This window comes from Sorex araneus, chromosome X (genome assembly GCF_027595985.1).
Source record: "Sorex araneus isolate mSorAra2 chromosome X, mSorAra2.pri, whole genome shotgun sequence".
Lineage (NCBI taxonomy): Eukaryota > Metazoa > Chordata > Mammalia > Eulipotyphla > Soricidae > Sorex > Sorex araneus.
The window spans coordinates 24,147,007-24,165,179 of record NC_073313.1 but is presented as its reverse complement, the minus strand read 5'-3'; the positions used below and the strand labels follow the sequence as shown (position 1 = coordinate 24,165,179).

Genomic DNA, 18,173 nt, shown 5'->3' with positions numbered 1-18,173 from the left:
GCCGTCGGAGTAGGTATCCCGGCGCGGAGCTGCCGCGGGCGCCGCCAGCCTCCCGGCGTCTGCCAGGCCGGGCCGGGCCCCGACGCCGCGCCGCCTCGCCCGGCTGTCTCGGCTCGCGGCTCAGCGCTGTCTTCTCTCCCCAGGACCCGCTGTGAGGGGCCCGCCGGCTCCGACGCTCGCCCCTCGCCGCAGCTGCCCGGCGCGGCCCGGGAGCGGCCGCCAGTAGCTTCACACCCGAGGAAGCCTGCGGAGTTGCCGTTCCGGCGCCCGCCCGCCCATCGCCCGGCCCGGCGGCCCGCCTGTCCCCCATGCAGACTGCCGTCCACTAGAGCTGGACAGACCCCCGAGGTACGTAACCGCCCCTGGCCCTCCGGCCTGCGGGCACCCGGGAGCCGGCCGCGGCCCCGCGCCCGGCACGGATTCGCCCGCCTTTGCTGCCCCAGACCCGACTGCAACCCTCGCTTGACGCCAGGACCTAATTTTGCTCGGAGTGCACTTAGATTGTTGGAGATGAAATTTTTGCCGGGGCGGGGGGCGGCGGGAGGAAGAAGCATAATTCAGCCATTTTTTGCAGCGCTTAGCTGCAGGTACCATGATTATTCCCCCCCGAACCCGTCCCTTCCCTTTCCCAAATGCTGTTTATGCCCCGAAATCGCCGCTGCGAAATGCGGGGAATCAAAAAACGTGGAAGCGGAAGATCGGTGCTCGGGCGGGTGGGTACCCGAGAAAATCCCTCTCGGCGAGCCTGGGGCTGGCGGATCTCGGAGATCGGGTCGGCAATAGCCACATCCCCGGGTAGTGAGTGAGGACTACATGAGGTCATACGTGAAAATCATCTCGAGCGGTAAAGTGGTGGGAAATCGCAAGGCGAGCCTTTTTCAATTCTCTCCGCCGGAGCGGTTAACGCTGTCGTGGCTAACTGTTGCTGCCTCTTTGATTCCTATATTTTAAGTCTACGGAATAAGTGTGGAATAGCGAAGCCAGAGGCTCGAGATCAGCTAGAGAGAGAACAGGCACGTTGCTTGGCCTTCTTCCTCCGAACTGCTAACTGCTTATTTAAATAACGGTATTCTTTAATTCAAATTTTACGTTACTGGACTCCTTTGCTTTTCAGTTTTTTTAGGCCGCTTAAGGCTCCCTCCCCACACCCACCGCAAACTCGGAATATTTGTTTAACACATTACATTTGAGCTTGTATTTCCTACTTTCTAAATATTCTCCTAATTGATACTTTACTGAGTTAATCTGCTGAATTGATCATTTAGAAAATGCTTTGAAGACCAATTCCCTCATTTTAATGCCTCCCCGCCCCACATCTAGGGAACAAGATGCCTAAATCTGTACAGACTAATTTGAAAATGTTTTTTGAACAGCTGAGACATGCATCCATATTTCTGTAATTCTTAGTAGAGACATGAGTAGGAAATTTCAACTTTTTCATAATGAAGTAATATTTACGTGGTTTAATCCTCATTTTAAATTATTACAACATATTACGTACTTAGAGCCAGGTTTCTAGTCTTGAATGATGTCAGTTGGCTTCTTTAATGCTGTTGAACTTGGGGAAATAATGAAATAATAAATAATAGAATAGAAAATAATTATTAAGGTATAAAAATTGAACTTTGTGACAATTTTTGATTCATACATTTAGCAGATGAGCATGGAACCATTCTTCCCGCAGTAAAAATGTATGGTTTGGTTTTAAAAGATGGTCCCATGTGAAAGGAAAGACAAGTATTTAAAAATATTTTTAGCTTAATAAATGGTTTTCTGAAGTTTTCCTGGTATAGGTTATTAAATTTATAATCTGGTACCAGTTGTCTTTCCTACTCTTTTCTATTTTGTAAAGAAGATAGATAAGACAGGCAGGATTAAATTAGCAAAAGTCAGAGCCTGGTCTGAGAGCTTTTCATTTTTTAAAATTTATTTTTGGCTTTTTGGGTCACACTGGGAAATACTCAGGGGTTATTCCTGGCGCTACACTCAGGAATCATCCTGGCGGTGCTCAGGGGACCATATGGGATGCCAAGGATTGAACCCGGGTTGACTGTTACAAGGCAAAAGCCCTCCCTGCTGTCTTATTGCTCTGGCCCTATGCGAGGTTTTACTCATTGAATTTAATCAAGAAAAAATATTGGCGAATAACTGTTCTATCGGGAATTTCAGGATTTGACATCTTTACCTTGATTTGGGTTATCTGGGGTTAAAATCCTAGAACGGAGCTGACAGGCTTGTAGGGATGAATTTAGAGGGGTCATCTGGTATAAGTCTAGATTTGGACAATTTCGAGGGGAACATGAATAGTCATGTCAATAATTTTAATGATCATTTTTTACCTAGAAGTTGTTAAATAGCAAATTTTAAAGGAGAAAACTTGCTTGTTTTAGTTCCACCTGCCCCCCGCACCCTCCCGCATTTGAACAGTGGGGCATGCGTTTTATTTTGTGCGGGTTGCGTGGGGTACCCCGAATGCTTGTAGCTGGTGTTCTGCAAAGGCTTCCCTTCTGGTGCTGGGAGGGCGTGAGCCCCTATCCAAGCACGGATTGCTCACATTTGGTATGCTAGCGGGTGGTGGCTTTGGGTTGACAAGAAATGAAAAGCAGCGGGACCAAGTGTGGAAGGTGGCAGTTTCACTGGAAAAGCTCTGGTATCTAGTGGTAGCCAACCCACGGCTTACTAAGAGTACTGTCCTTGACCATCTTATCTTGCATCTGAGGTTTGAGTTTTCATCACGTTAATCACAGACGGATACAGAACGTGGAAGGCTGTGGGCATATAATTGAATTAAAAAAACTCCCTAAGTGCGTATTAGATATCAAACAGTTCTAGGTTATGGGGATAGCATAGTCAGTGAAAGGAAACCCCCCTTTAAATATGCTAAGGAAAAGAAGTTGCCACCATTTAATAATGCAAGATAGAATACTAAACAGAAAAAGAAAACGAGGGATTAGCAGGTTCTTGGCACCCAGTGCGGCTTTTTGCGCTTTATTCATTTAATTTTTATTACTCTTATTTTATTCGGTGGCGCTGGCTGGAGTCCGGCGAGTGCCTCGTGTTAGAGAAGCGTGTTCGCAGACGCGGAGCCACAGCTCCGACTGGTGGGGCCGGGTTTGGTTTTTGGTTTGGCTGCTGCTGTTTGAGGAGTGGCGGAGATAAGAGCAGAGTAATCGGGATTGAAAGTGGCCTGTCTGTAGACTTGCACACTGCGCTACATCGGAGCCCGCCGTTTTGTATCGGTTTGGCGGGGAGATGTAGCAAAAGTGCCGCCATTTCGCAGACACTTCCGGAACGCGCCTTTTCTTTTGTATGGGTTTGCGTGGGCGGCTCTGCGCATGCGCACTGGCTTACTTCCTGGCGTCCATTTTCTCGAAGAGCGGAGAGAGACGGAGGCAGACGGGGAGTAAAGACCCGAAGGCGGCCACTTATATTTCAGCAAGGAAAACTCCCGCTGGTACAGCGGCCTTGAGGTGGGTGTGTGGCTAGTTTGGGGGGTGGTTATTGGGGTGGGGGCCGGTTGCAAAGGGGAGAGTAACAGCGATAACGCCATTTTAAGAACCTTGAAAAGGCGCAAGTAGTTGGTTTTTTCTACAGGTGTATGTTGCTGCTAGTTGAAAGGCAGAATGCGTTTTCAAAATTCGAAACTTTATGAGATGTAGCAAAAGTCCCGCCATTTCGCAGACACTTCCGGAACGCGCCTTTTCTTTCATATGGGTTTGCGTGGGCGGCCCTGCGCATGCGCACTGGCTTACTTCCTGGCGCCCATTTTCTTGATGAGCGGAGAGAGACACGGAGGGAGCCGGGGAGTAAAGACCCGAAGGCGGCCACTTATATTTCAGCAAGGAAAACTCCCGCTGGTACAGCGGCCTTGAGGTGGGTGTGTGACTGGTTTGGGGGGTGGTGTATTGGGGTGGCGGCCGGTTGCAAAGCGGGAGTAACAGTGATAACGCCATTTTAAGAACCTTGAAGAGGCGCAAGTAGTTGGTTTTTGCTACGGGTGTATGTTGCTGCTAGTTGAAAGACAGAACGCGTTTTCAAAATTCGAAATTTTATGTGGACTAAGAAAAATCGCACAAGGTAGATCCTCAGATTTACCGTTACCTTTTTAGGACTGGCATGATCTTGGAACAGGGCTGGCTTGGAGTCTAAGCCAAGGATGGATGATCTAAGAGGGTCATCTGGTATACGACTGAAATTGGGCATCTAGGGGAGCACGAATAGTCATGCCAATAAATTTAATGGTCATTTTTTTAAAAAGAAGTTATTAACTAGAAAATTAGAGGGAGAAAACTTGTTTTGGTGCCCCGTTTTTGAACAGTGGGGCTACATTTTAATTTTGCGTGGGGTCCCAAGAATACCTGTAGCTGTTGTTCGGCAAAGCTTTTCCGCTGTGTGTTGGGATGGCTTCAGTCTGTCGGAGCGTGGATTGCTCAACTTTGGTAATGGTGGCGGGTTGTGGGTTAAGGTTAAAAAGAAATTAAAGGCAGCAGGTCAGGTGTGGAAGTGGCAGTTTCACTGAACAGGCTCTGGCGTTTAGCGGTCGTCAACCCACGGCTTAGTAAGAGTACTGTCTTTGAGCATCTTATCTCGCCTCTGAGGTTTGAGTTTTTGTCGTTTTAATCGCAGATGGATACAGAACATGGAAGGCTGTGGGCATATAATTGAATAATTCAACAAATACTTAAGTGCGTTTTAGGTGTCAAACAGTTCTAGGTTCTGTGGATACTGGAGCCATGAAAGGAAATCTCCCCTTTAAATAAACAGGAAAAGAAGCTACTGCCATTTAATAATGCCACATAGGATACTAAACAGAAAAGAAAAAGTAGGGATTATCAGGTTCTTGGCACGCGGTGGGGCTTTTTGCATTTTATCCGTTTTATTTTTATTACTACTATTATATTCTGTGGCGCTGGCTCGAGTCCGGCGAGTGCCTCGTGTTGGAGAAGAGTGTTCGCAGACGCTGAGCCACAGCTCCGACTGGCGGGGCCGGGTTTGATTTTTGGTTTGGCTGCTGCTGTTTGAGGAGTGGCGCAGATGGGGGCAGAGTAATCGGGATTGAAAGTGGCCTGTCTGTAGACTTGCACACTGCGCTACATCGGAGCCCGCCTTTTTGTATCGGTTTGGCGGGGAGATGTAGCAAAAGTCCCGCCATTTCACAGACACTTCCGGAACGCGCCTTTTCTTTCGTATGGGTTTGCGTGGGCGGCCCTGCGCATGCGCACTGGCTTACTTCCTGGCGCCCATTTTCTCGATGAGTGGAGAGAGACACGGAGGGAGCCGGGGAGTAAAGACCCGAAGGCGGCCGTTTATAGTTTCGGCAAAGGAAACTTCCCGCTGGTACAGCGGCCTTGAGGTGAGTGTGTGGCTGATTTAAGGGGTGGTTATTGGGGTGGGGCAGTTGCAAAGGGGAGAGTAACAGCGATGACACCAATTCAGGAACTTTGAAGAGGCGTGGGTAGTTGTATTTTGCTATGGGTGTATTTTGCTCTTTAACGGCAGAACGCTTTTTCAAAATTCGAAATTTCATGTTGACTAAGAAAAATCGCACATGATAGATCCCTAGATATACCGATATCTTTTTAGGGACTGGCATCAGCACAGGCAGCAGAGCTTGGATCATTTCTGGGGAACTCGGGGATCCTATGTGGGGTTGCCACTCGAACCCAGGTTGGCAGCGTGCAAGGCAAGCACCAAAGCCCCTGTACTGTTTCGACCCCAGCTCTAATTATTTCTTTGGCTTTTAAATCACACCTGGTAATGCTCAGTGTTTACCTCTAGTTCTGGCTCAGGACTCAACTCCTGGCATTGTTCGGGAAACAATATAGAATACCAGGTATGGATCCAAGGTCCATTTCGTGCAAGGCAAAAAGTCCTTCCTGCTGTACTACCACTTTGGCCCTATGGAAAGTGTTTTACACATTGAATTTAATCTTCTCTTGAAGATAACATTTTGGTTAATCACTGCTCTACTGGGAATTTCAGGGTTTAACCTTTCTACCTTGATTTGGGTCATCTGGGGCTAAAATCTTGGAACAGGGCTGGCTTGGTGTCCACGGAGATATAAGAGGGTCATCTGGTATAAGATTGGAATGGGCATCTATGAGAAAATAAATAGTCAAGACAATAAATTTAATAGTCACTTTTATTAAAAGTTATTCAATAGAAAATGAGAGAGAAAATTTGTTTTAGTGCCCCCCTTCCCTGTTTTAGAATAGTGGTGCCTGCATTTTAATTTTGCGTGGTGTCCCATGAATACCTGTAGCTTGTATTCTGCAAAACTTCCTCTGTGCGCTGGGGGATTTCAGTCTCTCGAAGTGTGGGTTGCTCAAATTCGGTAATGGTGGCGGGCTGTGGGTTTGGGTTAAAAGAATTTAAAGGCAGCGGGCCAAGTTTAGGATGTAGAACATTCAATTGAACAGACTTTGGTGTCTACCAGTCCTCTACCCTCAACTTAGTAACAGTGCTAGATGAACATCGTATCTCATCTCCAAGTTTTGAGTTTTCATCACCTAAATAACGGAGAACTACAGGACAAAGGCGGCTATGGAGATATAATTGAATGATTCAACAAACACTTAAGTACATATTAGGTATCAAACAGTTCTAGGTTATGGGGATACCACAGTCGATGAAAGGAAACCACCCTTTAAATATGCAAAGGAAAGTAAGCTACTACCATTTAATAATGCCATGTAGGATACTGAACAGAAAAAGAAAAGTAGGGATTATAAGGTTCTTGGCAACCGGAGGGTTCTTTATTGCATTTTATTCGTATTATATTTATTACTATTTTTTTTTTTCGGGTAGCGCTGGATGGAGTCCGGCGAGTGCCTCGTGTTGGAGAAGCGTGTTCGCAGACGCTGAGCCACAGCTCCGACTGGCGGGGCTGGGTTTGGTTTTTGGTTTGGCTGCTGCTGTTTGAGGAGTGGCGCAGATGGGGGCAGAGTAATCGGGATTGAAAGTGGCCTGTCTGTAGACTTGCACACTGCGCTACATCGGAGCCCGCCGTTTTGTATCGGTTTGGCGGGGAGATGTAGCAAAAGTGCCGCCATTTCGCAGACACTTCCGGAACGCGCCTTTTCTTTCCTATGAGTTTGCGTGGGCGGCACTGCGCATGCGCACTGGCTTACTTCCTGGCGCCCATTTTATCGAAGAGCGGAGAGACGGAGGCAGACGGGGAGTAAAGAACCGAAGGCGGCCATTTATATTTCAGCAAGGAAAACTCCCGCTGGTACAGCGGCCTTGAGGTGGGTGTGTGGCTAGTTTGGGGGGTGGTTATTGGGGTGGGGGCCGGTTGCAACGGAGAGAGTAACAGCGATAACGCCATTTTAAGAACCTTGAAGAGGCTCAAGTAGTTGGTTTTTACTACAGGTGTATGTTGCTGCTAGTTGAAAGGCAGAATGGGTTTTCAAAATTCGAAACTTTATGAGATGTAGCAAAAGTCCCGCCATTTCGCAGACACTTCCGGAACGCGCCTTTTCTTTCATATGGGTTTGCGTGGGCGGCCCTGCGCATGCGCACTGGCTTACTTCCTGGCGCCCATTTTCTCGATGAGCGGAGAGAGACACGGAGGGAGCCGGGGAGTAAAGACCCGAAGGCGGCCACTTATATTTCAGCAAGGAAAACTCCCGCTGGTACAGCGGCCTTGAGGTGGGTGTGTGGCTGGTTTGGGGGGTGGTGTATTGGGGTGGCGGCCGGTTGCAAAGGGGGAGTAACAGTGATAACGCCATTTTAAGAACCTTGAAGAGGCGCAAGTAGTTGGTTTTTGCTACGGGTGTATGTTGCTGCTAGTTGAAAGACAGAACGCGTTTTCAAAATTCGAAATTTTATGTGGACTAAGAAAAATCGCACAAGGTAGATCCTTAGATTTACCGTTACCTTTTTAGGACTGGCATGATCTTGGAACAGGGCTGGCTTGGAGTCTAAGCCAAGGATGGATGATCTAAGAGGGTCATCTGGTATACGACTGAAATTGGGCATCTAGGGGAGCACGAATAATCATGCCAATAAATTTAATGGTCATTTTTTTAAAAGTTATTAACTAGAAAATTAGAGGGAGAAAACTTGTTTTGGTGCCCCGTTTTTGAACAGTGGGGCTACATTTTAATTTTGCGTGGGGTCCCAAGAATACCTGTAGGTGGTGTTCGGCAAAGCTTTTCCGCTGTGTGTTGGGATGGCTTCAGTCTGTCGGGGCGTGGATTGCTCAACTTTGGTAATGGTGGCGGGTTGTGGGTTAAGGTTAAAAAGAAATTAAAGGCAGCAGGTCAGGTGTGGAAGTGGCAGTTTCACTGAACAGGCTCTGGCGTTTAGCGGTCGTCAACCCACGGCTTAGTAAGAGGACTGTCTTTTAGCATCTTATCTCGCCTCTGAGGTTTGAGTTTTTGTCGTTTTAATCGCAGATGGATACAGAACATGGAAGGCTGTGGGCATATAATTGAATAATTCAACAAATACTTAAGTGCGTTTTAGGTGTCAAACAGTTCTAGGTTCTGTGGATACTGGAGCCATGAAAGAAATCCCCCCTTTAAATAAACAGGAAAAGAAGCTACCACCATCTAATAATGCCACGTAGGGTACTAAACAGAAAAAGAAAAGTACGATTATCAGGTTCTTGGCAATCGGAGGTGGTTTTTTTTTTTCATTTTATTCGTATTATTTTTATTACTATTATTTTTGTTTTTTGGGTGGCGCTGGCTGGAGTCCGGCGAGTGCCTCGTGTTGGAGAAGCGTGTTCGCAGATGCTGAGCCACAGCTCCGACTGGCCTGGCCGGGTTTGGTTTTTGGTTTGGCTGCTGCTGTTTGAGGAGTGGCGCAGATGGGGGCAGAGTAATCGGGATTGAAAGTGGCCTGTCTGTAGACTTGCACACTGCGCTACATCGGAGCCCGCCTTTTTGTATCGGTTTGGCGGGGAGATTTAGCAAAAGTCCCGCCATTTCGCAGACACACTTCCGGAACGCGCCTTTTCTTTCATATGGGTTTGCGTGGGCGGCCCTGCGCATGCGCACTGGCTTACTTCCTGGCGCCCATTTTCTCGATGAGCGGAGAGAGACATGGAGGGAGTCGGGGAGTAAAGACCCGAAGGCGGCCATTTATAGTTTCGGCAAAGGAAACTTCCCGCTGGTACAGCGGCCTTGAGGTGGGTGTGTGACTTGTTTAGGGGGTGGTTATTGGGGTGGGGGCAGTTGCAAAGGGGAGAGTAACAGCGATAACGCCACTTCAGGAACCTTGAAGAGGGGCTTGTATTTAATTTGTGCTCTGAGTGTGATATTTGATGCTAGTTTAAAAGCAGAACATTTGGTTAGATCCTCAAGTATACTGTTGTTTTGGGTCGCGTCTGTGAGCCCACGCTGTGGTGCTTGGTCAGTTCTCAGAGCGTGGGTTTCCTATGCGGGGCTGCCGATGGAACCTGTTTCTACACCTAGGTGCCTGCAGTGTTTCTGGCCCCAAGTCTTAATTATCAGTATTATTTTTGGCTTTTTGGATCACACCAAGGATGCTCCTGGGTTACTCTTGGCTCTGCGCTCAGGATATACTCCTGACTTGGCTTGGGAACCTTGCGGTATGTGGAGGATGGAACCTGGGTTGGCCACATGCAAGACAATTCCTCCCACTGTATTGATGGACCAGCCCTATCAGAGGTTTTCACACATTAGATTTAATCTTTTGAAGATAATGGTAAATGACTGCTCTACTCGGATTTTCAGGGTTTTCTCTCTACCTTGATTTGGGTTATCTGTTGCTAAAATCTTGGAATGGGGCTGGCTTGTGTTCCACGGATGATCTCAAAAAGGTTATCTGGTAGAAGACTGGAATTGGACGATATCAATGGCAACACGATTAGTCATGGTAATAATTTTAATGGTCATTTTTTTCCTTAGCAGTTGTTAAATAACAAATTTTGAAGAACAAGAAAACTTGGTTATTTTAGTACAGCCCTCCCTTTCTTCTCCCCCCCCCCCCCCCCGCCGCTTTTGAACAGTCGGTCCTGCATATTATTTTGGGAGGGTTTGCATGGTGGTGGTGTCCCAGTATGCCTAGCTGGTGTTCTTCTTAGCCTTACCTTGGAGTGCTGGGAAGGGCTTAGTATGGATTGCTAAAATTTGGCATGCTAATGGGTGGTGGGTTTGGGTTAAAGAGAAATTAATGTCAGTGGGGCCAAATGTGGGAGGCGGTGATTTCACTTGAACAGTCTCAGAGTTCAGTGGTCCCCAACCCACGGCTTAGTAGTAGTACTCTTCGACCATCTTATGTAGTCTCTGAGTTTTGAGTTTTCATCAGTTTAATCACAGACGGCTACATGGTAAGGATGGTCACGGGGTATCATTGAATAATTAAATACTTTAATGTGTATTAGGTATCAAATAGTTTTTTGTTCTGGGGATCAGGAGTCATGAAAGAAAACCTCCCTTATATACACTAAGGAAAGTAAGCTACCACCATTTAATAATGCCATGTAGGATGCTAAGCAGAAAAAGGACAGTAGTGATTTTCAGATTCTTGGCCCTTGGTGGGGCTTTTCACATTTTATCTGTTTTATTTTTATTACTGTACTGGAGCAATAGCACAGCAGGTAGGGCTTTGGCCTTGCACGGGGCTGACCTGCGTTCGATTCCTCTGCCTTTCTGGAGAGCCCGGCAAGCTACCGAGAGTATCCCTCTCACATGGCAGAGCCTGGCAAGCTGCCCGTGGCGTATTGAATATGCCCAAAACATAAGTCTCACAATAGAAACGTTACTGGTGCCTGCCCATAAAATGATAGACAGTGGGAGGACAGTGCTACACTGCAGTGCTATTTTTATTACTACTACTATTTTCGGGTGTCGCTGTCTGAGTGTCTCGTGTTGTAGAAGCGTGTACTCATTCTCTGAGCTGTAGCTTCGACTGGCGGGGCCTGGTTTGGTTTTTGGTTTGGTTGCTGTTATTTGAGGAGTGGTGGAGATGGACGCACAGCAATCAGGATTGAAGTGGTGTTATCTTTTTGTGGAGGGGCATGAGCACACCCAGCAGGGTTTGGATCATTTCTGTGGAACTCAGAGATCATATGTGGGGTTGCAGATTGAATCCAGATCTTCAGTTTGAGTGTCTAAACTCCTATATCATTTTTGCCCCAGCTCTTATTTTTTGGTTATTTTGGATCACATCCTGTGATGCTCAGGGGTTACTGCTGGATTGTCACTCAGGAATTTCTCCGGGCATTGCTTGGAGAACCCTATTGATGCTGAGAATTGAACCCAGTTGGCCACATGCAAGTCAAAAGCCCTCCCTGCTGTATTATTGCTCTGGCCCTATCTGAGTATTATACAGATTGAATTTATACTTATCCGGAAGTTAAAATTTTGGCTAATCACTGCTCTACTGGGAATTTCAGGTTTGAACGCTCTACCTTTAGGTTATGAGACTAAATCTTGGAAAAGTTTTGCTTGGCTTACCTGGATGATTTCAGAAGCATCACTTTTATAAGACTGGAATTGGGCAATATTGGTGGGAACTGTGAATAGTCATGCTGATAATTTTAGTGGTCATTTTTTCTTAGACAATAGGAAATTTTTAAAGGAGCTAAAATAAATAGCAAATTTAAAGACGATGAAACTTTGATGTTTCAAAACCCCAAATCCCCCTTTTGAACAGTGAGGCCTGCATTTTAATTTGTGTGGTTTGTGCAGGGTCCCCAAAGTGTTTGTATTTGGTGTTTTGCAGTCTTTCCTCTGGGTGCTGCAAGGACTTCAGCTCAGGTGGGAGCATGGATTGCTCAAATTTGATATGCTTACAGATGGTGGGTTTGGGTTGAAGAGAAGTGAAGGCCATGGGGCCAAATATGAGAGGTGGCAGTTTCACTGGAAAGTCCCTGGAGCCCAACTGTCCCCAACAGTACTGCCCTTGACCATCTTACCTTGCGTTGAGTTTTAAGTTTTCATCACTTTAATAACAGACGGATACAGGACACTGATGGCTGAGGGGATATAATTGAATGATTAAACAATTATTTCTTATGTGTGCATTAGGTGTCAAACAGTTCTAGGTTTGGGGGATAACAGACAATAAAGGAACCCCCCCCTTAAATATGTAAGGAGGATAAACAACCACCATTTACTAATGCCACATAGGAGATACTAAACAGAAAAGGGAAACTACGGATTATCAGGCTCTTGGCACCCCGTGGGGCTTTTTGCATTTTATCCGTTTTATTTTTATTACTATTCTGTGGCGCTGGCTGGAGTCCGGCGAGTGCCTCGTGTTGGAGAAGAGTGTTCACAGACGCTGAGCCACAACTCCGACTGGCGGGGCCGGGATTGGTTTTTTGTTTGGCTGCTGCTGTTTGAGGAGTGGCGCAGATGGGGACAGAGTAATCGGGATTGAAAGTGGCCTGTCTGTAGACTTGCACACTGCGCTACATCGGAGCCCGCCGTTTTGTATCGGTTTGGCGGGGAGATGTAGCAAAAGTGCCGCCATTTCGCAGACACACTTCCGGAACGCGCCTTTTCTTTTGTATGGGTTTGCGTGGGCGGCTCTGCGCATGCGCACTGGCTTACTTCCTGGCGTCCATTTTCTCGAAGAGCGGAGAGAGACGGAGGCAGACGGGGAGTAAAGACCCAAAGGCGGCCACTTATATTTCAGCAAGGAAAACTCCCGCTGGTACAGCGGCCTTGAGGTGGGTGTGTGGCTAGTTTGGGGGGTGGTTATTGGGGTGGGGGCCGGTTGCAAAGGGGAGAGTAACAGTGATAACGCCATTTTAAGAAACTTGAAGAGGCGCAAGTAGTTGGTTTTTTCTACGGGTGTATGTTGCTGCTAGTTGAAAGGCAGAATGGGTTTTCAAAATTCGAAATTTTATGAGATGTAGCAAAAGTCCCGCCATTTCGCAGACACTTCCGAAACGCGCCTTTTCTTTCATATGGGTTTGCGTGGGCGGCCCTGCGCATGCGCACTGGCTTACTTCCTGGCGCCCATTTTCTTGATGAGCGGAGAGAGACACGGAGGGAGCCGGGGAGTAAAGACCCGAAGGCGGCCACTTATATTTCAGCAAGGAAAACTCCCGCTGGTACAGCGGCCTTGAGGTGGGTGTGTGGCTAGTTTGGGGGGTGGTTATTGGGGTGGGAGCCAGTTGCAAAGGGGAGAGTAACAGCGATAACGCCATTTTAAGAACCTTGAAGAGGCGCAAGTAGTTGGTTTTTGCTACGGTTGTATATTGCTGCTAGTTGAAAGGCAGAATGCGTTTTCAAAATTCGAAATTTTATGAGATGTAGCAAAAGTCCCGCCATTTCGCAGACACTTCCGGAACGCGCCTTTTCTTTCATATGGGTTTGCGTGGGCGGCTCTGCGCATGCGCACTGGCTTACTTCCTGGCGCCCATTTTCTCGATGAGCGGAGAGAGACGGAGGCAGACGGGGAGTAAAGAACCGAAGGCGGCCATTTATATTTCAGCAAGGAAAACTCCCGCTGGTACAGCGGCCTTGAGGTGGGTGTGTGGCTAGTTTGGGGGGTGGTTATTGGGGTGGGGGCCGGTTGCAAAGGGGAGAGTAACAGCGATAACCCCATTTTAAGAACCTTGAAGAGGCGCAAGTAGTTGGTTTTTGCTACGGGTGTATGTTGCTGCTAGTTGAAAGGCAGAATGCGTTTTCAAAATTCGAAATTTTATGAGATGTAGCAAATGTCCCGCCATTTCTTTCATATGGGTTTGCGTGGGCGGCCCTGCGCATGCGCACTGGCTTACTTTCTGGCGCCCATTTTCTCGATTAGCGGAGAGAGACACGGAGGGAGCCGGGGAGTAAAGACCCGAAGGCGGCCTCTTATATTTCAGCAAGGAAAAATACCGCTGGTACAGCGGCCTTGAGGTGGGTGTGTGGCTAGTTTGGGGGGTGGTTATTGGGGTGGGGGCCGGTTGCAAAGGGGAGAGTAACAGCGATAACGCCATTTTAAGAACCTTGAAGAGGCGCAAGTAGTTGGTTTTTGCTACGGGTGTATGTTGCTGCTAGTTGAAAGGCAGAATGCGTTTTCAAAATTCGAAATTTTATGAGATGTAGCAAAAGTCCCGCCATTTCGCAGACACTTCCGGAACGCGCCTTTTCTTTCATATGGGTTTGCGTGGGCGGCCCTGCGCATGCGCACTGGCTTACTTCCTGGCGCCCATTTTCTCGATGAGCGGAGAGAGACACGGAGGGAGTCGGGGAGTATAGACCCGAAGGCGGCCACTTATATTTCAGCAAGGAAAACTCCCGCTGGTACAGCGGCCTTGAGGTGGGTTGTGGCTGGTTTGGGGGGTGGTTATTGGGGTGGGGGCCGGTTGCAAAGGGGAGAGTAACAGTGATAACGCCATTTTAAGAACCTTGAAGAGGCGCAAGTAGTTGGTTTTTGCTACGGGTGTATGTTGCTGCTAGTTGAAAGGCAGAACGCGTTTTCAAAATTCGAAATTTTATGTGAACTAAAAAAAATCGCACAAGGTAGATCCTCAGATTTACCATTACCTTTTTAGGACTGGCATGATCTTGGAACAGGGCTGGCTTGGAGCCTAAGCCAAGGATGGATGATCTAAGAGGGTCATCTGGTATACGACTGAAATTGGGCATCTAGGGGAGCACGAATAGTCATGCCAATAAATTTAATGGTCATTTTTTTAAAAGAAGTTATCATCTAGAAAATTAGAGGGAGAAAACTTCTTTTGGTGTCCCCTGTTTTTGAACAATGGGGCTACATTTTAATTTAGCTGTAGCTGGTGTTCCGTAAAGCTTTTCCGCTGTGTGTTGGGATGGCTTCAGTCTGTCGGAGCGTGGATTGCTCAAATTTGGTAATGGTGGCGGGTTGTTGGTTAAGGTTAAAAAGAAATTAATGGCAGCAGGTCAGGTGTGGAAGTGGCGGTTTCACTGGACAGGCTCTGGCGTTTAGCGGTCGTCAACCCACGGCTTAGTATGAGTACTGTCTTTGAGCATCTTATCTCGCCTCTGAGGTTTGAGTTTTTGTCGGTTTTTGTTTTTTTTTGTTTTTGGGTCACACCCGGCGATGCACAGGGGTTACTCCTGGCTCTTCACTCAGGAATTACCCTGGCAGTGCTCAGGGGACCATATGGGATGCTGGGATTAGAACCGGGGTCGGCCGTGTTCAAGGCATATGCCTTACCCGCTGTGCTATCGCTCCAGACCCAGTTGTCGTTTTAATCGCAGATGGATACAGAACATGGAAGGCTGTGGGCATAGAATTGAATAATTCGACAAATACTTCTTAAGTGTGTTTTAGGTGTCAAACAGTTCTAGGTTCTGGGGATACTGGAGCCATGAAAGGAAATACCCCTTTAAATAAACAGGAAAAGAAGCTACCACCATCTAATAATGCCATGTAGAGTAATAAACAGAAAAAGAAAAGTACGATTATCAGGTTATTGGCAACCGGAGGTGCGTTTTTTTTTTTCATTTTATTCGTCTCATTTTTATTACTATTATATTTGTTTTTTGGGTGGCGCTAGCTGGAGTCCGGCGAGTGCCTGGTGTTGGAGAAGCGTGTTCGCAGACGCTGAGCCACAGCTCTGACTGGCCTGGCCGGGTTTGGTTTTTGGTTTGGCTGCTGCTGTTTGAGGAGTGGCGGAGATGGGGGCAGAGTAATCGGGATTGAAAGTGGCCTGTCTGTAGACTTGCACACTGCGCTACATCGGAGCCCGCCGTTTTGTATTGTTTTGGCGGGGAGATGTAGCAAAAGTGCCGCCATTTCGCAGACACTTCCGGAACGCGCCTTTTCTTTCATATGGGTTTGTGTGGGCGGCCCTGCGCATGCGCACTGGCTTACTTCCTGGCGCCCATTTTCTCGATGAGCGGAGAGAGACACGGAAGGAGCCGGGGAGTCGTCTCTGAGATGAACGTCGAGTAAAGACCCGAAGGCAACCATTTGTATTTCAGCATAGAAAACTTCCTGCTGCATACGTATAGCGGCCTTGAGGTGGGTCTGGCTGGTTTAGGGAATGGTTATTGGGGTGTGGGGCGGTTGCAAAGGGGAGAGTAACAGCGATGACGCCATTTTAGGAATCTTGAAGAGGCGCGGGTAGTTGATTTTTGCTATGTGTGTATGTTGCTGCTATTTTAAAAGTACTAGGCTTTTTCAAATTAGAATATAGACTAAGAAAAAGCAAACAAAATAGGTCTTTTTATTTTATCTTATTTTGCGGGGGCTTGTGAGTACACTTAATGGTGCTCAGGTCAATGCTAGGGAATTCAGAGAGCTCATGGGGTTCGCGCCTAGATCAGCAGCATGCAAGGCAAATGACCAAACTCCTGTACTATCTCTTGCCCCAGCTCCTCTTATATATTATATATTTTTATAAAGTTGCTACAATAATTTATTACCTTTAATATTCAAACAGCAGTCCCACCCATATTACACCTTCCCACCAAATTTTGAATGTTTCCATCCTGAACCCCCAAATCTGCCCTCAAAGCAAAACTTATATAATTTATTTTGTATTCCTTGTTATATGAATAGTCTGCTAAAAATGATAGAAAAACATTTTCTTTTTTTGTTTTTTTTTTTTTTAAATTTTTTTTTGTTTTTTGGGTCACACCCGGAGATGCACAGGGGTAACTCCTGGCTCTGCACTCAGGAATTACTGGTGGCAGTGCTCAGGGGACCATATGGGATGCTAGGAATCAAACCTGGGTTGGCCGCATGCAAGGCAAACGCCCTACCCGCTATGCTATTGCTCCAGCCCCAAAACAGTTTCTTAAATTCTGTTGAGATCGTGTTAGTCCAGGAGTGACTAAGCCCTTCTATAAGAGATCAGTAACATTTTAACGGTTGAGCCTTGTTTGCAAAATTTTATATACATGTATATGTAAATATATTTCCCCTAATATTGTTTGCCTCCTACTTTAAACCCAATCAAGTGTGGTGTGCCACTCTTGGTATATTAGTGGTACAAAGTGTGAGGTGTCCCGTGGCCCCAAATGCAGCCATGTGGTCCAGAAATAGATTCAATTATAGTGAGGCTCATCTTCCCAGATTCTCCTCTTTTTCTTTTCCCCTGGCACTGTACTCAAGAATTATTCCTGGCCTTATTCGGGCAACCATATAGGGTGCTGGGGATTGATCCCAGGTCCACTACATGCAAGGCAAAAATCCCTCCCTTCTTTACTGTCACTTTGGCCCTCTTTTAAATATAGTATCCTTAAAGTCCATTTGGCTAAATCATTAGAACAAATGAGAACAGGTAAAAAATTTATTTTTTGTCTTCCAGTAGGAACACTGAATTTGAGGTCAAAGAGATACCTCAGTAAAGTGGGTAGGGCTCTTGCATTTCACTCAGTGACTATGTTGGATCCTGATCCCTGCCATGGTATTTCCCTGAGCACAGGGCCAGGGGTAGCCCCTGTGCATGGCAGATGTAGCTGAACCCCACCTTCCACCAAACAAGAAGAAAAATTAAAAGTAATGAGTTTGTAACATTTAAATATTTGTAGGAATCCCATATTATAGCATCGGACTTTCTAAAATATTTAGTAGCTTAATTCTTGTGGAAGATTATATGGTTTCTAATAAGGTAAATGTCAGTATGTGACTTAGAAGAATTGGAGTTTTATTCCCCAACAGAGTCTTTTTCCAGGACTGGAGTGATAGTACAGCTCTTTGGTGTTTGTCTTGCATGTGGCCGACCTGGGTTTGATCCCCAGCATCCTATTATGGACCCCCCCCTTACACCACCAGGAGTAATTCCTAAGTGCAGAGCCAGGAGCATAGCTGGGTGTGATCCTAAAAGCCAAAAAAAAAAAAAAACAAACGGAGGTTTTTCCTAGAATTCTCACTGGATACAGTCTCTAAAGGCTCGGGGAGCTATTTTCCATGACATCACTCCTGGTCTACTACTTATAGTGAGGAGTAAGCAGAGGAGCATTAATTTAAAATATTATAAAATAATAGCATTGAAACCGGAGAGGTAGTATAGAAGGCAGTGTGCTCACCATGCACGTGGCCAACCAGGGCTCTGTTCCTGGAATCACATATGGTTTCTTCAGCAGTTCCAGGAGTAATTTTTGAGTGCAGAGCCAGGAGTAATTGCTGAATATTGTCTACTGTGACCCCTAAACAAAATAGCATTGAGGCAAGAGAGGTTTCTTTGTTTTGCAGGGCTGGGGGGCCAGGGGCAGGACACACTCAGTAGTGCTCAAGTCTCCTGGTTTTGGGGTAGGGGGGACCATATATGA

General features: G+C 46.8%; 1 protein-coding gene across 1 annotated transcript in view; it reads left to right on the top strand.

Moving 5' to 3' along the window:
• Positions 1 to 220: 220 nt before the first annotated feature.
• Positions 221 to 18,173, top strand: part of KLHL15 (kelch like family member 15) — a 53,600-nt gene continuing 35,647 nt past the window's right edge. Inside the window, exon 1 of the mRNA XM_004612241.2 lies at positions 221 to 348. The gene's annotated coding sequence lies outside the window, so the exon portion shown is untranslated. The remainder of the gene's footprint in view (positions 349 to 18,173) is intronic.